This window comes from Choloepus didactylus, chromosome 10 (genome assembly GCF_015220235.1).
Source record: "Choloepus didactylus isolate mChoDid1 chromosome 10, mChoDid1.pri, whole genome shotgun sequence".
Classification (NCBI taxonomy): Eukaryota; Metazoa; Chordata; class Mammalia; order Pilosa; family Megalonychidae; genus Choloepus; species Choloepus didactylus.
In genome coordinates, this window is record NC_051316.1 from 120,768,118 (window position 1) to 120,793,277 (window position 25,160).

The following is a 25,160-nucleotide window of genomic DNA, read 5'->3' on the forward strand; positions in this document are numbered from 1 at the left end:
TTATCCACAAAGTAAAATGCATTACAAAGATTTATTTGGTGTCTCACAGAACCATAAAGATGACACCCCAAGAAGTCATTAGAAATAAATCCTCCAATACCTATTTTTTCTTAATCTCTTAAGTCGACACCTCTCTGGATATCTGCTTGATTCTCTCTTGTGTTAAGGTATTTTTCCTCTGAGTCGTACCATTCAGCATAGTAGAAGATACATGGTCACCAATAACTTGACTTTTTTAAGTCTAGCCCAGGAAAGAATATACAATTGGTCCATACAGACTCAGGGGCCCACTCCTGTTCTGAGTAACTGTGCTCAGGAGAATAGAGTAATGTTGCGTACAGGGGCTGCTGGGAAAAGTACTGTTAACTTAAGGATGTTGGGATGGAGAGTGGTTAGTTTTAGGGGACAGGAGGTAGAGCAGTTGCTAGAAAATGAGACAGGGGACTGGACAGAGAATCCATCAGGAGATGGGATAAGTTAAAGATGGCTGCCAGTTCTGTGCTACTTCTCCCATTAAGAGGTGGAGTCTAACTCTTCTTCCTTTGAATCTGAGCTGGTCATAGTAACTTGCTTGATAGACTGTGGTGAAGGTGATGATCTGGGACTTCTGAAGTAGGTCACAAGAAGCCTTGAAGATTCCAACTATGCCTCTAATGACACAAGTTCTTGTATCCCTGGGCTGCCATGTAAGTAACCCAATAACTATGAGGCAGACCAGTTGGAGAGACCCCATGAAGAGGCCCTGTGCCTACCTGAAGAGAGATGTTTGGCCCCTACCTGTTCTTGCCCTCAACCATTCAGATTATCCCAGCTGAGGCCCCAGAAATTGTGCAGAACAGAAGTGAGCTATCTTCAGTGAACCATTGAAGACGGAATCACAATTGCAGATTTATGAACAAAATAAATGATTGGTGCTGTTTTAAATACTTAAATTTGGGGGTTGGTAATGCAGCAATAGATATTGAAACCAGAGGTAATGTTTATTCATAGTTGACACAGCCTCTACTCAATACTGAATTCCTTTTAATATCTATGCATCCTTCAGCATCATTAGAACCCATCTGCAGACATCTTTTTGTGAAATACTAGAATTTTTACCAAGAAAGGCAGAAGACATAAACAACTACAGAAAAGCATGCTTCTAACATTTCTCTGTCATATAGAAGATTCTCAAATGTCTATGTGGATCAAACATACAATACCATGTTCATATTTAACATTTTTTGTTTTGTGCATTCACCACCAAGCAGACAAAAATATGTAGGCTCCATTATAGTAACTAAATTAAGCATTCTATGGGTATTTTCTCTTTAAAGAAATAGAAGTTAGTTGTTGAATGCCTAGCATGTTCTGGGCACTGTCCTAAATAAAATGTTGTTTATTTTACACATACCACATGAAAAGTTGTACAGTTAGAAATTTGTCTGGTCTCCAGGCAATAAGGGAAGTTTACTATCATCAAGTGTGTTAACAAAGACTTTACCGAGAAGATAACTAACCCAAAAATGAACTTTTCTTCCCTTCCATATTAAGACCAAGTAAATAAATCACCAAGTAGAAAAATGTGTCTCAGTTAAAATATATTAGGTCTCATCAATTTACATTCCCCAATTATAGTGCATGATGCCTCTGTTTTATTTCAACATCCACTCTTTTTTTAAACAAAAATATCAATTTTTATTTTGTGAGTAAATAACTAAATTTCTTCATAGGAAGTGTATCATTCTTTATTCTTACCCTACTGATCTCTCTTTTTAGCTTTTCTAAATTTGTCATGTTTATTTTATATAATCTTAAAAAAGGCTTTAAATCCTTTAATATTCTGAGATGATATAAAGAAATAAATGCATAAAGAAAATGTATTAGTATTATCCACTCTGGATCACAAAAGAAAATAGATAAATACATTTGGAATTTTATCTTAGCTTTACTGTTTATAGTTTACATGGAGTAAGTTTTCTGCAGCTTCATCAGCTTTGGTAAATCAGAAGAAAAAATATCTTCACAGTGAGGAATTTTCAAAAGTCCTCTACTCTGAAAGTCTCCCTCAGAGATCAAATCATTGCTTATATTTTGCCTGACAAGCAGGGAATTTTCTAACAGAAATTAAGTTCCTAAATTAAATAGTGTACTTGGAGGATTTTTGTAGGGCTGAAATTTGAGACCAACAACCTTCTTTTTCCTTTTGGTTCCAGTCAGCTGACAGCATGGCCAAGCAAGAGTACCTTGGGTTAGAGGGCTTATAAGTGAGCTCCACATTCTTTTGAGAATATTTAGGAGTTTCCACACTCTAGTGAAATAGAAAATGAGTAACTCATATTTAAAAGCAATTTTTTTTCATTGAAGGTTGTTAAAATAATTCATCTTAAACATATGGTCTTGAGAAGCACAGTATCATCCCTACAAAATGTTTTGAAACAAATGACATTCAGGATAATCAGTACACATCAAAGAAGGAAATAACACATGCAGAAGCAAAGCAATCAATCATATTTGTCAATATCAGTGAGGACAGTCTTGAATTGATCCATTACATTTTCCAAAATTTTACTCAGTATTATTTTTCTGCTAAAACAAAAACATCACCAGATGGGAATAAGTGAAGGTTACATTATGTATAGAACCTTATGCTTAACATATTTGTAAGAATACAGTTCATGGCCCTCAAGCCCTGCATGTATTTCAAGAATCTTAGCTGCTTCTCATCATTCCATATGTTTTATTTATTATTCTTGTTCCATGGGAACTGTAGACCATTTATGGATTTAATTGGAACTTAATCTTTTAATGTGGTCACAAAATGCACAGAAATTTTACTTTACATCTACTATTCTTCAGTTGGCACAAACCTCACCAACGTCTTTCATGATCCAAAGCAGAATCCACCAGCCTTCCTGTGACATAACATTCTCCTGTACTCACTTCTACTCTTTACTCTTTCAAGGGCAGACACTTTCTCCTGAGGGTTGGGAAGTACATCCTAAGAAGGTGTCAGCGGCCAAACGCCTTGGAAAAAAACACTAGTGCTTTTTATTTTTATTTTTTACCTGCTCCCATGTGTTTACCTCCATATCTGTTTCCTGGAATCAGAAAGATTTTAGTTCAGTCTGCAGACTCTTCTCATAGCAATTGCCAGAGTGAAATACTGATCCATTAGTTTTTAGAGTGCTTATTTCTTCTCACCTCACTTCTAAAGTCTCCTTCCATGCATCCTTGAAGAGCATTGCCATCTGCCTCTGACCCCCTTCAGATCATTTAGTTTAGACTTATGATTCGACGTGTCCTATGATCATTCCCATGTGTTGGCCTATTTAGAATCTCGGTATTTACCAAGGAAAGCATCTAAGGATGAACATAGTGTAAAGTTAGAGCTTGATGACTCTGTTTACTCAGGGTGCCAAAATGGCAGATCTACAGAGACCTTGCTGAAGAGCTTAGAGGTAAAGTATATTCCCCTGGATATGTGTATTACAGTGTAGTTTTAATTAGCATTTCATGGAAATTAATGATACTAAGAATCTTTTCAAATATGGTTATTGGCCATTTGGGAATCCTCTATAGTAAAGTGTCTAAGTCTTTGTCAGTTTTATATCGGTTTATCTTTTCCTTTTTGATTTGTAGGTACTCCATATTCTGCATATAAGCCTTTCTTGTATGTGTTGCAAATACCTTCTTCCACTGTGTGGCTTTCCTTTTATTTTCTTAATGGTATGTTTTAAGGAACATAAATTCTTTATGTTATGAAGACTGCTTTAGTAATCTTTTCATTTACGGTTAGTGTAATTTGTGTTAAGTTTAAAAATTCTTTCCCTACCCCAAAGATATCAAGATATTCTCCTATTTTATTTTTTAGAAGTTTTGTTAATTTACTTTCACAGCATAGTAACACCTCCATTTCTTTCTTCTTTAAAATTGTCTTAGCAATTCTTGTTATAGTCTCATATATATTTTAGAATCAGCTTGTCAATTTCTATGAGAAAACCTGATGAGATTTTGAGAGGGTTACGTTGCCTTTATAGATAATTTTGGTGAGAACTGTCATCTTCACAATATTTAATCTTCCAATCCATGAACATGATAGATCCTCTTTTATTCCTTCTATTTTTTTATTTTCTTTAACTTATTAAAACATCTCATGTTTTACATGTAGACTAGAGGACATTGCACCACTTTTCTGAGATTTATTCCTCAGTATTTGGTGTTTTTTTTTTCATACTGTTATACTACCCAGTAGTTTTAAAACATTTACTTTAATTGTGTGTGGCTGTTATATAAAAACACAATTGATTTTTGTGTATGAAATTCAGTTATCTTATTAAACTCACTTATCATTTGAAATTCTTTATTTGTACATAGTTTTAGATTTTCTGCATAAAAATATGATTTGTAAATGATTATTTTATTTCTTTCTTTTCAATATTTATTAAATTGATTTATTTTTCTTGCCTTATTGTATCAATTAGAGCTGCCAGTACAATGCTGAATAGAAGTGGATTTAGAAAGACTTCTTTACTTATTCATCAATCTTACATAGAAAATATTTATTCAGTATTTCACCATTAATTTTTTAGAGACCATGTATCAGATTTTGCAACATTTCTTCTATTCCTAATTTGCCAAGAGATTTTTATCATAATGCTCGATTTTTATCAAATACCTTTTTCAGTGTCTGTATCATGTGCATTTTCTTTCATGCTCTGTTAATGACATAACTTTACATTCAAGGTTTTTCCATTTTCAAATATACTTTGCATTTCTGGAATAAGTCCAAGCTGTTCATGATGTATTATAATTTTTATATATTTCTGGATTCATTTTGCTTCTATATCATTAACAGTAAATTGCTGGTAATTTTCCTTTCTTGGAAGTTTTTTTGTGTTGAAATTGTGCTTTCCTCAGAAAATGAGCTGGAACATGTTTACTTGTTGAGATAGACAGAATTATGTACCCCAATGAAAGACATGGTCCTAACTTTAATCCATGTTGAAGATGTTACTTTTAGTGAAGGTGTGGCCCACCTGAATCAGGTAAGTCTTAATACATATTCCTGGAGGCCTTATAAACAGAAGCCAGAGAAAGCCACCAGGAAGAGCCAGAGGTCAGAGGTCAGGGAAACCAGAAGAGCAGACGCAAGGAGCAAGAGGTCACCATGTGATGAAGGCAGAGATGCAAGCCTGGAACCCAAGGATTATGGCAGGCCAGGACCAGAACACAGCAGACTTTGGGGAGAAAGCATGGTGTTGCCCATGCCTTGCTTTTGGACTTCTTGCTTCCAAAACTGTGAGACAATCAATACATGCTTGTTGTTGAAGCCAACCCATTGTACGGATTTGTCATAGCAGCCTGACACTTGTTTTGCATTGTTTGCGAGATTTTGCTTAAAATTAGTTTTATTTCTTTCCTAAAATTTGGTAGCATTCATTGTTACAATTACCTGGGCCTGGAGGTTTATAATTACAGAATCAATTTCTTAAATAAATAAAGGAAAGTTAATTTTATAATTTTTTGTGTATCAGTTTTGATGTTTTCTTTAATGAACGTATTAATTTCATTTAAAATTTCAAGTTTAGTGGCATAAGTTTTACATAATATCCTCCTATTTTTTATATCTTTTAAATGTGCACCCTTTTTTATTTCTGATGCTAGTTTTTCATACCTTCTCTAATTTTTCTTAATTGGTTTCATTAGGAAACTGATTTATCATTTTTATTAGTACTTTCAAAGAATTACTTTTTGGCTTTCTTTATCATATCGATTTTTTCACAATTTCTGCTCATATATTTATGATTTCCATTCTTCTACTTTAATTTGCTATTCTTTTTCTAACTTCTATAATTGACAAATAGATAATTGAAATTCTAGCTTTATTCTTATCTAATATATGCCTTAAAGGCTATGTTTCCTTGTATAAGCACAGGTTTAACTACATCCCACAAACTTTATTTGCAGTATATTCTTCATCATTTATTTCAAAATATTTTTCAGTTTCCATTGTGATCTTTTATTTGATGCATGGCTTAATTACAGATATATTTCTTAGTTTATTGACAATATTTTCCCTGTCTTATTTTTGGAAATGATAAATTTTTAACTTTTCTTCTTGAAATCACCTATAGATTGTAACATGTATCTTTGACTTATTCAAGCTAATAACATATTAAATATTTAAACAAATTTAATAAATATTAATTTTTATTTCCTCTTGAATAAGGTAAGGATCTTTAGTTCTTTGTCTCTACCCTGACTTATACGCTATTTTGTCATGCATTTTAGAGTATAAGCATGTGTATCTATATATTTATAAAACAATATTTTATCCCTTTTAAATATTCAATATTATTTTATATTTACCCACATATTATCTTTTTTTGTTGTTTCCTGCATCTCCTAACTTCCATCTTGTATCATTGTTCTTTGTACTTTAGAATACGTTCTTTATATTTTCTTCAGTGCAAGACTAGTTGTGACAATATCAGTTATTCTTTGGAAAAGTATCTATTTTGCTCTTGTTTTAAAGGGTATTTTACTACGTTGGTAGCTATTTTCTCTCTACACTTTGAAGATTCATTCCATTGATGTCTGGCTTCCTTTGCTACCTCTGACTGCTCTTAGATTTTTCTCTTTTCCTTTGATGTTCAGCAGTTTGATTCTGATAAACTGCTTTAAAAATCCAGCTTGGAGTTCATAGTCCTTCCTGAAATTGTGGCTTCACATGGTTAGCCAGTTCAGGAAAATGCTCATATCATGTGATATCTTTAAATCTTGTTTCTCACTCTCACCCCAGTTCCCAGTTCTCATTCTCTTTCTCTCCAGAGTCCCATGAAGACTGGTCTTTTTCTAAAATATAGACCTTGGATGTCTATTTTCTGAACTCCAATTTTTGTCAATAATTGTCAAAAGTCTGTTCAGTATCTCACACTGTCAACTGCCTCTGTAAGACCCAGCAGGTGATACCCTACATCTGAACAGGCAGATAGCTCTCGGAGAAAGGCAGTGCCAGTTGCTGGATCACAACTCTCTGTTTCCTTCTTATTTTGGAACCTGACCCCCTAATTCTTCACTGCCTTGTTAGCTCTCCCATACTTTCAAATTGGGTGCTCTTTTTATATTTTGTCTCGTTTTTCCAGTTTTCAAAGGGAAGATTGAACTGAATTATCTATTTGCCACCATGGGAGACAGAACTTTCTCTTTTCCATTGATGTATAACATGCATCTAATGAAATGAATAAAGCACACTAATCTTGAATGTTAATAATGATAATTATTTAAATATATTTATACCTGTGTAACCACAACCAGGATTATATATAGAATATTTCTATCACTTGTTATATACACTTGTGTCTATAAGAAGATAACTCTGACTTTTATAATCATCAATTAGTTTTTTCTATTTTTGAACTCAATATAAATGGAACCATACTGAAGGTTCACTTATATGTCTGACTTTTTCACTAAACATAGTATCTATGAGGTTTATCTATGCTATTATATGTGCTAGTAGTTCACTCCTTTTTAATAATTTCTTTGTAGTATTTCATTGTATGAATATGCCACGATTTATCCATTCTCCTCTTAATAGGTATCCAGTTTTAACTACTCTAAATGAACAACCTTGAACATGTCTTTTTTTTTCTGGCCTGGTTACTCATTTCTTTTGTGTATATCCAACAATGAAAGTGATGGGTCATAGGAAAAGTAAATATTCAGCTTTAGCAGAAACTGCCAGTTTTTCAACATTTTTGTTTCATTTTCCATTCCCACCAGCAATGTACAAAATTTATTTTTCTCTTATATAGGATACATGGTTTGTCCTTTTTTGTAAATCTTTGTCCTTTATAACTCTCATTTCTCTTAACTGTGTGCCTTGAACATGATCTAACAAAGTTGGGAGTGTGGAATTTACACAGTTTATGCTGCTCAGTTCAGCTCCCTATTGAAAGAGTAACGTCTAGTCTTTCAGTTCACATTTTCAAAGGCAAGGATCTGCTTGTTTAAACTTAATTGTTCCTCCACCTCTTTAGTGGAGTCTGTTTTGGGACAAGAGGATTGGTTGCCTGTTTTCAGATTGTCTCTCTGGAAATGCGCTCCAGCTAAGGCATAAAGGATTGTTTCCATGCAGCTGCTACTCCAGGAGTCTGAAAGTTGAGGCTGGTACTAGGTTTATTCAGTAGTTTTCCACAACTCAGATTCATTCAAGCCAAGACAGAATTTAAGGTCCCAATGTAATTTTCTTTAGTCAGTTTACTTCTACTTCCCTTCCTAATCTCTAATCATTACTGATACAGATTTTACTGTATTTGTTATAACTAGCCACCATAATTTGTTTAAAAATACATTAAAGCCTCTAAATTAGCCATTTCATAACTGAGGGAGCATCCGAGAGGTTAAGAGGTTTATGTACTCAACCAGATAGTGGTAGAATTTGAATACAAACCTCTCTCTTCTCTACTCCCTATTCTGCATTCTTGCAACTACTGTATTATCTCCCCTCATCTAATGTAGCCTTTGCATTATCCAAATGTTGACGTTGACTTAATTTAACCATATGGAGAACATTGTGTGGATACTCGTGGTGAATTTTAAATTCCCCAATGAGAATGAGAATAGAGTTTTTGTGTGTATTATGGGTATTCCTATCAAATATTTAATGATATTCTTTCTGCATTTGGAATGTGTTCCTATCATTTTCTAACATTTTCTACAAATCCCTAAAAATGTTGATCAACATATTTTCGGTGTACCACACCTTTCTGGATTTACAAACAGAAGAAAAATTACAACTTCCTCTAATCATTGATTTTTTACTTTGGCCTACTCATTTCAAATATATCCACTAGGTACAATGTCAGTTTATGTATTTCAATATTCAGTAGTCTTCTGAAGTTTCTGGTGTGTACATACAGTCTATTAAAACCTTTCAGACTATTTACTTTCTCCAATCATTCATAAGGGCTTTTGCTTGCCAAATGCTAATGTGACATCTGCTGTACTTAATTCCAGTAAATATCAGGAACTTTTATGCATACAATCAGTTTATTATACATACGCTATCAATTTGTTCTGAGACATGTCATTTGTACAAATAGCCTAGCATTCTTATTTGCTAAGATTTATATCAAGTGAAAACTAAGGTCTTGGATTTTCAATCCAGATATTTATCCCTCCTGCTATTCACTGACCTCATCAATTTAAGGTTGTGAATGAATTAGCTGCATTCATAAAATCACAGCAAACAGATGGAATTAATATCAAATACTATTAATATACATTAGAATTTCATAATAAGGAGGCTGTGCTGGTTTGGATATATTATGCCCCCCCCCAAACATGTTTTTTAGTGCAGTCTTGTGTGGGCAGACTTATTAACCTTTTTGATCAGAGTGTGACCTCTGGATTGAATGTTTCCATGGAGATTTGATCCTGCCCATTCAGAGTAGGTCTTGACTGGTTTACTGGAGTCCTTTAAAGGAAGCTCACACAGAGAGCAGAGAGATGAAAATGCTTCAGGACATGCCAAGACAGGAGACCCAGATGTTTGCTGACACTTTGAGATCCTAGCCCAGAGTTTGCTCCAGAGAAGCTAAGAAAGGAAAAATTGCCCCAAGAGTTGCTTACTGACTCTTAGAGATTCTGGACATGCAGACAGAAGGACATTTGGAGATGCTAAGTTAAGAGAAACCCAGACACATTTTGGAGAAAGCCATTTTGAAACCAGAACCCCAGAGCAAAGAATCAGCAGACTCCAGCCACCTGCCTTCACAGCCAACAGAGCTTTTCCATATGCCATCGGCCATTCTTCAGTGAAGGTATACTCGCGTTGATGCCTTAATTTGGACCTTTTCATGGCCTTCAGACTGTAAATTTATAACCAATTTTATAAAAGCCTCTTTTATAAAACCCCCTTTATAAAAGCCAATCCATTTCTGGTATTTTGCATAATGGCAGATTTAGCAAACCCGAACAGAGGCAATACAAGTACAGCCTGGAGGGAACAAAACATAATCAAAAAGCCAAGTTTTTTTGTTGTTGGTAATGGATACATAAGACCAACTAGGGTTTCCTTATGTACGTCAGTAATATAATAACAAAAACCTCATGTTATATATCACAGAATTTGATTATAGAGTTTAAAAAATGCTATCTTTGTTTTATACCTTAAGGAAGTGTGTTTGTTACTTATGTTCATTCAAGTATCTATCCAACTGCTGGTTCATCAAACAAATATTTTTAAAAATAACCAACCCCTAATGTCCTAAAATCAACCTGTCTCCTGTCGTAGCACTATGTGGCTCTTACTCATGGAAATGACCACAGTTACAGCTTTGTGTGATGATTTGGAAAAGCAACAATCCCTCCAGAGATTTTGAGCTCCATCTTACCTCCAGAGTCTGAAAGAACACACACAGTAGGTGATCAGTCAGCCAGTACAAGGGGTGCTACGAATTAGGGTTTCAGAGCAATCATGAAGTTGAGTCTTCCCAAAAGGACAATTAGAGTCAAGAAGATGAGGCAAAGAAATATGCAGATGATACAAATTGGGAGCCAAAGCCTCTGTTTTATGGGAATAGCAGAAAGACATTTAGGAAGGAGATTAAGCAACTGCTACTATAAGGCAGCTTTTAGTATTTGAGGCAAATGTCTTGACTTTATCAAATGAATACAGGATTAGGCAAATCAAATAATTGTAGGACTAAATTTAACACTGTGGAACCCCAACGCATCTCTTTTACTGCTGAGCCCAGAGCTACCAATAACACCCAAGGATGTACCTTATATTCTCTTCGGTACCTTTTGCCACTAGTCAAGGGGCTTACTCCGACGGTATTCAGTAATCATTTGTTGCCTGAAATAAAATACTTCACTGGTATTTTAAATTTGTAAACTGGGAGTCTTGAATTGTCATAGCAAACCATAGGAGTTTTGGTTAACTCATTTCAACCTCTTTGTACCTACTTGGTTTCCATAAAATAATTGTTAAAATAATTTTTATAAAACTGCTGTCCAATGAATAAAAAACATATACACACATATATATTCGTATATATGTATGTATGCACATATATATGACTAATTTTTAAAAAAGAATGTACTAGAAGGATGACTTAAAATGTGCAGGAGCCTCTCTACCTCCTTAGAATCTACCATAATAATAATAATAATAATAATAACAATAATAATACATGTTCAGGAAAAATATAAATCCACAATTGTGAAGATGATAGATAGGAAACTGCATTGTACATTCATCATTTTCAGCTCCCCAACATATTGAACACCTTCCCTAAAGTGTGATTATTTTTCATATTTAGAAACTTTTATCAAAGTGGAAGCAGAGAGCTTACATCTCTAGCATTCTACCAATCTTAATGTGTCTTTAGTTTTTTCCTTCTCACATTTTCCTTCTCTCTTTCTCTCTCTCTCTCTATATATAATATGCATATATTCAATACATACATACATAAATTCAATATACATCTATATAATCTTATATATTTGGGGGATATTTTCTAATTTCATCCTCCAACCAGTAGCATGGTTTGCAGTGAAGTTTATTTTTTTCCTGACTTTAAATTCTTAAAACATTCACTGTAAATATGATGTAAATATATTTATTGTGAATAAACTGTTGGCCATTGGGTTTTGCTGGCTATTTTTTCCAATTTTTTAAGTAAGCAAGACTAGGTCAAGTCTGTGACTAGACAACTGAAATTGTTATTTATAGTTTTCACCCCATTTACTTATGGTTCTCTTCTCCCCTGAGCAATTTCAGAGCAAGTTAGAAACCTTGTGCATTATTAATTACCCTTACGTACTTTAGTATGCACATGCCTTAAGAAAACATACCTTCTTCTTTATAATCATAGTATAGATACCATTTTCAAAATCAGAAAATTTAAATAAATTAATTCATGTTCCATATTCAAACATCATGTCCACAAAATGTGCTTTATACCTTTCTTTTTTGCCTAGTTCAAGATCACTTATTGCATTCTGTTATCATGTATTTTGAATCTTCTTTAATCTAGTAAGTCTAGCTTTGCCTTTTTTTTTTTTTTTTTGCATTTGCAGCTCTTGACTTTTACATTTTTTGATTAGCATACACCAGTTGCTATGTAGAATGCCCCTCAGTTTGAGTTTGTCTTATATTTTTTCATGAATGGTTTTAGCTTATCAGTAAGTACATGGTATGGATAAATTCTATTACTAGAAATGTCTGCTAGACTATATATTGTTAGTATTTTCTCCTTTGAAATTAATAAGTAATTTGTGGAGAGATTCTTTGAAATCAAATAACTATTGTGTTCTTCAAACTTTAACCTACTAGTTTTACTATTCATTAATGGTTTTATAACTCTCTCTGTTTAATTGTCATGCTACAGAGAAGAAATTTCCCTTCTGTTCCATATATTTATTCATGTATATATTTATATTAGTATAGACTTGTAGATTCTCTTTTTATTCAATAGCTTATAATCCTTCATATGATTATTTGTTTTGATGTCCAAATTTTGATATGAGAAGTAGGAGCCTTTTTTTTAATGCAGTATTATTAAGATATATTCACATACCATATAATTCATCCAGAGTATACAATCAATGGCTCACGGTATGATCATATAGCTGTGCATTCATTGCCACAATTTTTGGAACATTTTCATTTCTCAAAAATAAAGAAAAAATACAAACAAAAATAAAAAAGAACACCCAAAACATCTCATACCCCTTACCCACCCTTATTATTTATATATGTATTTTTATTTTATTACTCATCTGCCTATACACTGGATAAAGGGATTGTGAATCACAAGGTTTTTGTAATCACATGGTCACATGATAAAAGCTATATAGTTATAGTCATCATCAGGAATCAAGTCTACTGAATTACAGTTCAACAGATTCAGGTATTTCCTTCTAGCTATTCTATCTAATACACTAGAAATTAAGAAGGGATATCTATATGATCCATAAGAATAGCCTCTAGTATGACCTCATGACTCTGTTGAAATCTCTTAGCCACTGAAATTTTATTTTGTTTTATTTATTTTCTCCTTTTTGGTTAAGACAGCATTCTCAATTACACAAGGCTAGGCTCATCAGTGGGAGTCATGTCCCACCTTGCCAGGGAGACTTATACCCCTGGGAGTCATGCTCACATAGTGGGGAGTGGTAGTGAGTTTATTTGCAGCTTGGTCAAGAGAAAGAGGCCACATCTAAGCAACAAAAGAGGTTCTCTGGGGGTGACTCTTAGGCATAACTGTAAGTAGGCTTCACTTCTCCTTTGCAGGAATAAATTTCATAAGGGCAAGCCCCAAGATCAAGGGCTTTACTTATTAAATTGGGAGTCCTTAGTGCTTGCGAGAATATCAGGAATCCCTCAGGTCGGGAAGTTTAGTATTTCCACATTTTTTCCCCAGTCCCTCAAGGGGGCTTTGCAAATACTTTTTTATTTTCTGCCCAAAATACTCTGGAATGCATCAGGGTATTACATTAACCTGTACAGAATAACAAGATCTCACTCCCTATTCTAGGTTCCATGTAATTATGTTGTTTAAATAAACTGACCATACAGGGTAAATTAAATATGTGCTACAGAGAATATAAATTTTGTGCCAAATAAACATCTCTTAAATGACAGTTAAAACTCAGGAATAGATGTGACTGCTGTAAGATCTTACAATCTAGGAATCTGTACATTAGGCCTTATTGAACATTCTGCACAGTAGGAGCCTTTTTAAGTTGACACTTTGTCCTTATGACATGATCCAATGATTCTTTGAACATTTTATTACTTTCTACCACAAAAAGATGTCTCAGTCTCATCTTGTACTTTCTCTGTCCCTCACTAGAATGAGCCATTTTCCCAAGGAGCCCTGATTTCTTTAAGGGGAAAAAAGTATTTAGAAACTCACATCAAGGCACTAGATGTGCATTTTACTATTGAAGTGAGCAAGGAAATGTCTGTCTGTCTATCTGTCTGTATGTCAGTAATGCATCCGTCCATCCATCCATCCATCCATCTGTATTAAAAACCATAAATTCAGACTGATACCTTCATTTTTAATCTGGCTTTTTAAAAAATTACATAATGTAATTCTTCAAGATCTTGTGTTATAAAAGTATATTTTATAAAGAATAAATTTTAAATATAATCAAATAATTTTCCCTCATCTATCATGTATGTTTTACATTGATAGATTGAAATGCATATTAATAGGCTTCCTGGTTTTTGTAGCCTTCCAGAAGACAAGTTGGATCATCACCTGAAATTTAGTTTGAATATTGAGACTGGTGACACACACCTGCACATAATGAAGATTTCTTTATAAGTAAAGCAGAGCAGGATCCCAAGAAGGTCCAAAAATGGCTTGAAAGACCACGGAATGGAGACTGGCTTTGCTTTTGTTGTGTTAGGAGGTGTAGCTGGTGTGAGGGGCGGCACCTGTGCACACAGGGCTTGTACGGTATGTCCTTCCCATTGGCTCCAAAGGAGGGAGAGCTGAGTTTTCATATCAGCTTAATCCACGTGCAGCAGAAGAGGAAGAGGGAGTGAGGGGGTTTGAAAGCTTTCAGCAAACTTCAAAATTAGAGTCAGATGCTTTATTACATTAATATTAAATAATCCTTGCATTTACTGCAATAATTCCAACCTAGTCATGGGAAATGATCTCTTCCATGCTTGGTTAAAGTCAGTATTACTAAATTTTTATGTTTTACATTTATATTTAAAAGTAAGATGTCAATCTTTTAATTTTAGTGTGTGTATGTGTGTGTGTGTGTGCATGCATACAAGATTATGCTTTACATTTATCAGGTCTCAATATAAGGTTTTAGTGACTTTGTAAAATAAATAGGAATTTTTTCATCATTTTCCACTACTGGAAAATGATAATTCTCTGTTCCTTGAAATAGTAAATAAAAATTAGACTAGGGAGTCTATTTTGAAAGTAATTTTTAATAGCTCTTAATTTCTTCCTTACTCACTGATTATTGGGGATTGAATCATGTACCCCTTAAAGACATATTGAAGTCTTAACCCATATTCCTGTAGGCATGAACCTATTTGTAAATAGGGACCTTTGAAGATATTATTATTACTTAAAGAGTGGGCTCATTTGTGAATAGAATCTTTGAAGATCCTATTTAGATGAGGCCAAATTGAATCAGGGTGGGCCTTAAATCCATGTGGCTGAAATCCTTATAAGCAAAGGAAATTGGGCACCGAATGAGGAACCCAAAGTCAGTGAAAACAGAGGAGCAGGCACAAAGGGAGAGAAATCTCATGTGACAAGGGCTGCTATCACCAGTATACTCCCAGTTTGGAAGAAAGCATGTCCTTGCCAGCACTTCAATTTTGTACTTATTGCCTCAAAACCACAAGACAATACATTCCTGTTGTTTAAGCCACAATGCATTAAGATGCTTTAAGAAGGTTTGCCTTGCCCAGCAACTAGAAATAAAAGGTAAGCTTTTTTACAGATAGATGATTTCTTTTTTTAATTATCTGTTGGGTTGTGTATTGCATGAAGCAGTGAAATGTTAATAGAATAAGACTTCACAAAATCCTACTGAGCAGACAGTCATCCTGGCACTACAAATGTAAGCCAAACACGAATGAAGCATCAACTCTCCTTTCCACTTGTCCTCTATAATGTGAACTTGGCTTATTTCCCTCGACTTCTGACCTGTGTCCTTTTTTCCCATCCATACTCCCATCCCATAACCTTCCCTCTGGGGTCTATTACTTTCACTTAAATTTCTGACTATGAAAGCATAAACTCATGTGACAAAGTACATGAACTTCTATTGCTAATTCTTTTCAAATGATACGACTACTTTCAGAAAGAAAGGAATACTATTTTACACTTGGAATTTACTCTGCAATTTTTATAACAGCAACCTGTGAATAGCATCCTTCCTTTCCTTCTGTCCTTCCTTCCTCCCTCCCTCCCTTCCACCCTTCCTCTCTCTCTCTCTCCCTCCCTCCCTTCTTTCCTTATTTTCATCCTTTTTTATTAATTTCTTTCTTTCATGTTTAATCCTTTCTAAGATAGGAAATAAAACTCTCTGTCCTTTAAGATTTAATAAGTTAAATATGAATTACCTAACATCACCTACTAGTTGATTTTTATGTGTTTTCATAGTTCTCAACTTAATTTATGATGATGACTTAAACACAAGAATAAATGCTGGAAAGATTGACCTTTCAAAAGGGAAACACTCTGGAAAGGAAAAGAAAATTAAAAAAAACATATCTGTGGGTTGGTGCATATACCGAAGATAAAGTTCTACTCAGTTACCTGGATACAAATCCCCGATCTAACCTTACCAGCTGCATGATCTGGGAAACTCATTTTTTTCACCTAGAAAGAAGTTTTTTTCACCTAAAAGCAGGGATAATTCCCAATTCATGGGGTGTTTGTGAGGATTACATTTTTTAATAAATGGAATATATTTAGGAAGCATAGGAAGAATTAAAATGTAAACTATCATCATAATTACCACTATACATTGAATGGGAAACACAAAGATGGAAAGTTTGTTGGAACCTAGCAAGTGGCATTTACAGGAATAGTTAGAAGCCTCTAATCTCAGTTTACCTCTGTTTCATCACATGCTCAAAATAAAGTCAAAGCATCTGTCAAGAGCTCTAGATGGCTGAGATTTTACCTTACTTGCAAGCTACCAAGTTGGTGGGCCACAGTTTCCTGGATAAAGGACCTCATTACTCAAAGAACCACAAGCAGTCCTCACCTTAAATATGTATGAATATTCCTAAATTTATTATTGCACTTATTTTTGTTTGTGAGTAATATTTGTTTCTACAGTTTATGTATTTCAAAGATATGTTGTCATCCTTATTAAATACATAAAATTTACCTCTAAAAGTTACATGTTTTTACATAAAGAATGTAGATATACTTTTTCAATTTTTTCCATATTGTAATTAGTTGTAATATTTTCTGTGCTCTTACCACTTAAATGTTAAGTGGAAACATTAATTTTATCTGTAAAGTATATGTGAAATTTTGATGCACACAGTTTACACTCAATGTTTGTCTATTGAAAATGATGTTGGATGCCTGAATGGATGTTGTGGATTGACCAAAAAATAAAATAGTAAAGTAAAATAGTAACTTAGTTTTGTTGCCAAAGACGATTTTAAAGAAAAATATAAATCCTCAAAACATGTATTTTATTCAATGTAAACAGAAAGATAGGAAATATCAAAACATCACAACTAGAGTACATTATAAATCCTGTGTATTTTCAGGATAAACTAAAAATACAAGGAAATTATCAGAATCAAATTCATATGCCACAAGCAGGTGGAATAAGCATGTTTCATTGCCTTGTTTGTCTTATGATACATAAATGTCACATTTTAAATTCAATTAAATATGATTAGATAATTTTCGGCACTGGGATGATACATGTTTACTTACTTCTAAATGTCATTCACCAATGATTTATTACTCCAGATGACTTATGTATTTTTTTTAAGTAGAAAAAAAAATACGTTATTCAGAAAGCAGAAACTGAATGGAGTACTCTAATTTGCATAATCAGTTTAAGAGAATGTAAGCATCAAGCAGGTGTTCTTTTGCCAATCTTGCCTCATTTCCCCTTGCTCTTTCTATACCAGCAAACTTACATTATGGCCGACTAAACTCTGCTTTCACCAGTCCTGCCAGGATTAGAATGCACTGAATATGTACACATAATGCCCCAATTCAACCAAGCATCTCCAATCCCCTTCCAAAGATGGGTAGTTGTGTGCCATTGTCACAGTGAAACTGATGTAGGCTCAATTCTGTGGAGTTTTGTCCCTGTGATTTCATCTGATTGACGATGTCTCCCCTGCCACCTCCCCACATCTTACCATGTGATTGTTGTTCTTAAATGAGGTTCCTTACTTTATTTCTTTGTTTAGTTCCCCATTCTATATTTCTTTTTGTAGTGACTTACTGAGTCAATCCTTTACTTAAACTCATAGATCATCATTGTTTTTCAATTTTCCCTGAAAAATATCTGGGAGTTCACCCTAGACTCAAGCTCATGCCCTGCTCCATGAGGTGTCTCCAGGTGTGTAATGTGTTAGAGCTTATTTTTTTCTAATTCCTGTAACTCCAGTCATTATACTCAACTGAGCATGGTATTTGGACCATGATGACAACTCTTTTCCTGAACGCAGAGGAGAGACTGCAATCTCCTGTGTATTCCACTTACAGCAAACGAGTCTCTGCTTCCAACTAGAAATCCCTCAACAATCTATCAACAACTATTCTAAGGCCTTCAGAGCTTTCCTGTCTCTCCCTATCTTCTCTGACTCTGAGTAAATTCTTCAGGATTGAATTTGCCTCTCAAGTTAAGGCTCTAAGCACTTAAAGAATTTTCTATTTTAGGGTCATAATAACTAAATAATGTCCAAACAGTCCACAGCCTAAGGCAATTGAATTGATTGCATATTAATTTCTAATATTTAATTTTACATTATTATCCTTAAGAGGACTTTATTTCCAATTAGTTCAATTTCTCAAGGTAAAATTTTTTTTAATACCAGCTAGGTGGTACCTTTACTCTATCCATATACATCAATCAAATATTGGGAAAGAAAAACCACCCTAAGTATTTGTATTAGTTTTTCATTAGGTCACAATTCTTTAATTCAGAAATGCTGATAGGCTTTATTGAGTTTTATGCTGAAGGTCTGACAAATTAAAAATCAAGGTGTTGGTTTAGTTACACTCTTAGCTGGGGGCTCTGGGGAGGAATGGACTTCCAAGCCCACTCAGATTGTTTGCAGATACAGTTCTTTGCTGCTGTAGGTTTCAGCCCCCATTTCTTTGCTGGCTGTTAGCTGGGGGCCACTTCGTGCTGCTATGGGCCCACGTTCCTTACCCATCGCTCCTCCATCTTCAAACCAGCAGTGGCTGGTTGAGTCCTTCTCGCCCTTCCCTGTCTCTGATTTCCTCCTCTGCTAGCAGTTGGAGTCAATTCTCTGCTTTTAAAAGACTCAAATGCTTAGATGTTGCTCTCCTAGATAATGTCTCTTCTGATTAACACACCGTCAATTGACTAGTAACCTTCATTACATGGACAAAAATTCCTGTTTTCCATGTAACAATATAATTATGGGTGAGATATCTCATAATTAGCCACAGCCTTGTGGCTAAGATAGGAAAATTTTTTCAGTAAGTTTCTATTGAATATGATCTCCATGTACTGTGTTAAGTTTCTGTAACGGTTTTACTCAGTGAAGCAAGAACACGTGCACAGTGGTGTTCACGTGCACAACCATGATTTCATCATCAGTAAGCCAGAATCCTAAGTAGATACAAAAATGCAAGGTTGGGTGCTAGTTTGTGAATAGGACTTCAATGAATTTGACTTCCATGTATGCATTTATGATCCTAGAGTTATTTTTTTTTTTTTTTGCAATTTATTAAGACCAAAATTACTAAAACACCAAATTAAACATTTGATGAGGGAAATTTTTCAAGACATAAATTATTTTTGTGCCAATAGAAAAATGCTGGTCACTTAGTTTGTAAATGTATAAAGCATTTGCTAATGAAGATGCAGCTAGATCCAGAAGCATAGTTTTTTTGTTTTTTTGTTTTTTTTAAAGAAAGGGCATACAATGTTTAGAAAGGGATATAAGAATAGGTTATATAAGAATAGGTTTATATTTTTGGTTTTTTAATTACTTATGTGTTTGTGTGTTTGCTTATACTTAGCAAAGGTCATTATATGAAATCCACATAAACATCAGGATTAATTGAGAATCATTAAGTGTCTCTCTCCTAACTATGCAAGAATAAATGCCCCTTTAACACTTTAACTGCCTTGTAATTTTTTTAAAAAGAGATCAAAAATTTGTAATAATCTATATGAAAAATAAATTGAACAAAGAGAAAAAGGATTTCAAAGATACTATATAAAAAGTATTAATAACCTGTCAAAAATTTTGAGTAATTGCTGCTAAATATGGATCACACTGGACACAATTTAAGGGAATGCCAGAAGGCTGACCCATTATCTACCCAGAAGGTAATATTTAAAAATTGTAAATTGAGGGAAATTCTCTGATTCTTTTAGCAAATCGGAGGTCTGGGAGTTGTGGGATGGAGGGGTCTGGGTGCTGACTCCTGCGACCCCTTTGACATCTCAGTGTCTGGCCTCGAGGCCACCTGCACATCCCCAGAGAGGCCAGCTGGAAACAGCGAAGGCTGAGCCCCTGTGCTTGTCTCTGCGCACTCACTCCTCCCTCCAGGGGCAACGTTCCTGCATTTGCCGCGTGTAGTATTTCATAGACAGCAATATGGTTGATAATCTTGTTCAAATCTTATATTTCCATTTTTAAATTAATAGGGGTTTTTTTGAGACATTTTAGGTTTATAGAGAATTTGAGAAATTGAAGAATTCCCATCTCTCCTCTCCCCAGCAGCACTCCCACAGTTTCCTTATTATTACCATCTTATATTAGTGTGATACTTTTGTTACAATTCATGTACTAATATAGAAGCATTATTAGTAACTGAAAATCATAATTTATATTAGTGTTTACTTTTTGTATTTTACAGTTCTATGGGTTTTGATAAATGCATAATATCGTGTATTCACTGCTACACTATCATAGAGAACAGCTTCACTACCCTGAAAATCCCGTGGGTTCCATCTATTGATCCCTCCCTCCTCCCCCTGAGATATTGATAAATACTGATTTTCCGTGGTCTCCATAGTTTTGCCTTTTCCAGAATGTCATATAGTTGGAATCATACAGTATGTAGGCTTTTCAGTCTGAATTCTTTCATATAGCAAATGCATTTAAGGGCCCTCCATGTCCTTTCATGGCTCACAGTTCATTTACTTTGATCACTGTGTCATGGTGTGGATGTACCACAGTTGGTTTAGCCATGTACTTTTTTGGAGGACATCTTGCTTGCTTCACATATTAGGTAATTAATACTAATTAATATTAATTACTTAATAATATGCTATAAATATGTGTGTAGATATTTGTGTGAATTTATTTTTCAACTCTATAGGTAATAAATACCTAGGCGTGTGATTGCTAGATCTTATGGAAAGACTATGTTTAAATGTGTAATAAATAGCCAGATGTCTTCAAAATTGGCTGTAACACCAGCAGTGATGAGAGTTCACATGGTTCCACATCTTCATGAACATTTGGTGCCACCAGTATTTTGGAGTTCAGCTATTCTAATAGGTGCATAGTGGTATATAATTGCTTTAATTTGCAATTCCCTATTTGACACATGATGGTAAGCATCTTTTCCTATGTTTATTGCCATTTCTATTTCTTCTTTGGTGAGGTGTCTGTTCAAAACTTTTGCCCATTTTTAAATTTATTGTTTAATTTTAAGGTTTCCTTGCATATTTGGATACTAGTATTTTATTAGATATATGCTTTGCAAGTATTTTCTTCCAATCAGTGGCTTGTATTTTTATCTTTTAAGTATTGTCTTTCACAGAGCAGAAGTTTCTTAAAATTTTTGTGACATCCAACTTACTAATTTTTTCTTCCATGGATCATGCTTTTGGTGTTGTGTCTAAAAATCATCAGCAAACTCAAGGTCATGTAGATTTTTTCTAATGTTATCATCTAGAAGTTCTGTAGTTCTGTGTTTTACATTTAGTTCTGCAATGTATTTTCAGTTAATATTTGTGAAAGCGATAACATGTTTCTACATTCATTTTTGCACATGTATGTCCAGTTGTTTCTGCACCACTTGTTGAATTTTATCCGATTGTTGTTCACTTGTTCTTTCAATTATTGAGAGAGAAATTTTTAAGTTACCAAATTTGATTATGACTTTGTCTAATTCTCCTAAGGTTCTGTTGATATTTGCTCAAATTCTTTTAAGTTCTATGATTAGTTGCATGCAACTCTAAGGTTTTTTTTCCCGTTGATGAATTTAACTACTTGTCATTGTCTTTGATAATATTTTATATTTTGATGTCAGCTTTGTTTGATTTTAGCAATGCTTCATTATTTTTTATGGTTACTTTATCCACAGTTTTCTTATGGTTACTCTTTGGTTATATATTTCATTATTTTACTTTCAATTTACTTATAGCTTTATATTTAAAATGCATCACTACATATTATAGAGTTGAGTTTTGATTTTAAACTCTGATTATTTCTTGTTTTGGAGTATAGTGTTTTGTGAATTCATATTTAATTTAATTATTCATGTGGTTGGATTTTAATCTATTTTTAATTATATTCTAGTTTTTTTCCATTGGTTTTTCTTCATTCTTCCTTCTTAATTTAGAAATATTACTTAAAATAGTTTAGATTTCCCTTGTGATATATATACTTTTATAAAATTTTAAACTAAATTCTGTAATTTTATACTAGCTACCTTTAGAGAATGATTTGTTTCATTGTTAAATACAAAAACTAATTAAGATAAGGATTATGTAATACTGAATTTAGTGTAAGAACTAAAAACTGCCTTTTAGTACACCATGGACTGTGATTCTTCAGAAGAACTCTTGATTTTATTCATCTTTCTGCTCTATAAAGACATGTGATCTACTTCTGTTAATGTTAGTCTAAGTTCAGTTTTAGTTTCCTAGGCTTCTTAAGCAAATTCATAAAATGATTTGGCTTGAACAATGGGAACTTATCCACTCACAGTTCACAGTTTTGAGGCCAGGAAAATGTGTCAATCAAGACATCATCAAGGCAATGTCTTCTTCTTGAAGACTGGCTGCTGGCGATCACTGGCTCCTGTGTCACATGACAAGGCACATGGTGGCGTCTGCTGGTCTCTCCCTTCTCTTCCAGGTCTCACTGCTTTCAGCTTCTTGCTTTTGTGGCTTTCTCTCTGTGTCTGATTTTCCTTCTCTTATAGAGGACTCCAGTAATAGGATTAAGACCCATCCTGATTGGGACATACGTTAACAGAATTAATCTCATCAAAAGGTCCTATTTACAATGAGTTGACACCCACAGGAATGGAATAGATTTAAGAACATGTTTTTCTGGAGTACACACAGCTTCAAACCACCACAGTTATTCAGGTCAACCCACACATTGAAGATAAAGAAAAAAAGGCCACATAAATTATATAAAGAACACCATCTACCTCCTCAATATTGAAGAGCATAAAGATAATGGAATCTGCCAAGTCAACTTCTTTGGGAAATCCTAAATCCATAGAGGGAAAAAGAATATCAAAGAACATGGACAACTATTGTCCTGACACCATTTGCCTATAATTCAACCTTAGGCTTTAGGTCTGTATTTTCATGAAGTATAGGAAATTAAAGTCAAGTCCCTATGCCTCAGAGCAGAAGAGTCTGATGGGACCCTCTTCTGTTGTTAAACTGAACCATGAAGGGTTATAATCTTAGCATGAGGCCAAACAGGAAGGAAGTCCATCTCTACTACCCTCAACACCCAGAAACTATAGTAAAAGCTTCCTTGGCAGGGAGAAAAGCCAAAGAAAGAGAAAGAAAAACAAGCTATTACTGGGAAGGCAGGCGTATGCACACGTGTCCTGTGAAGGTTTGCACTGTGGATGTGAAGGGGCTGCTGATCTTGTGTGATGGACGGACTGTGAGAGGCTCAAGCAGTTCTCTCCTGCTGCTGTTCATGTCCTCTATGTTCTCCTCCTTTTGAATGTGACTTCTAGCCAATGGCATATAGTAAAGTTGAAGTCATTTTGAAGATATAATTATGTTCCCAAATCAGTAGATTCTGAATTAATCAAAAGGGAGCTTATCCTACGTGGACCTGATTTAATTAGGCCCTTAAAAGTGGGACTAGGACTTTCCTGAAGGTAGAAACAATTGCAAATTCTCTTTTCAGGAGGATACCTTCAAACTAGGCCTCAGGGAAAAACCCAAAATAATTTTTTCAGGATCAATAATCATAGACCTTTAAGATAACCAGGCATACATGGAGTGATATATATTAAAAAGGTTTTGAGATCCTTCTTTGAAAAAAATGGTTTTCACAACATAAAAGTTTTTAAATGTTATGACCAGGAATGACTCTTCTTACTTGTAAATTAGTTTAAAATGTTGAATTTTAATGGAGAAAATAATATGAAGTTGAGCTAGAAATGTGTTCTCATATATTTAAAATTATTTATTTGAGTTACTTTGTGCTCTTTTAAAAGCATCCTGGAAATACTTATATCCATTTGAAAATTTCAGGAAGTCAATATTCTCAAGAATATTGACTATTTGACTTCTAACCCAAAAGTTAGAAATAAATTATCATTATAACATCCTTTAATTTATAAACATATTTTGAATAACTACAAATTTAATTCAATACAGCTGGTCGTTATCAAGGTGAATGCCAATTAGTATAACAAAACATTTTTCCCACTCTTGGTTTTTGGAGGTAATCAGAATACTTAAATTTGGATCTATCTTTAAAAGATTTTCATACAAAACTAGCATACTTCCTATCAAAGAAAACAAACCAAATTTAAAAGGTATTAAGATGTCACCAGGTCTGTTCTTCTGCTCTAGAAGTAGATACTGGGTTCCTCCCCACCCTCCAGCCATTTTCCCATAATTTGTAAAACTTTAGTTTTGGGATAAAGCAAGTAAATGCACTGAATAAAGATGGAAGGGGGGGTAGGGAAGGGGGGGAGAGAGAGAGAAGGAGGAAGAGAGAGAGAGAAGTGTTGCTTTACTAGAATTAGAAAATAATTGTTGGCTTTGGATAAAAGGAAGGAGAAAAGAGTTTCAAGGAGTAGGGTTTATGGAAAAAAAGAGAGAAAGGGAAGACTGTTGCATTATCGTGCATCCAAGGTGAGAGACCAAGATCACGCCTGTCTCCTGGTTCAGAAAGCGCTGACAGCAGCAGTGGAGCTGGAAGCAGCGGCAGCAGCAGTGGGCGGAGTCGCGGGCAGCCGAGCAGACGCAGCAGCTGCTTCGATACCGACTGCAGGAGTAATGACAGCTCACCTCCGTGGGGCTGTGCTTGTGTTCCAGGCAACGTGATACGTGTTCCCATAGATAATTATCGTTTAATCCTTAAAACGATTTTATTATATAGACAAAGAAAGTGATATCAAATAGGTTAAAAAGTTTGCCCAAGCGTACGAAGAATGCAAGACAGTCAAATCCCCTGGCCGGCTCTCCTCCCGCCCTCCCTTCCTGCC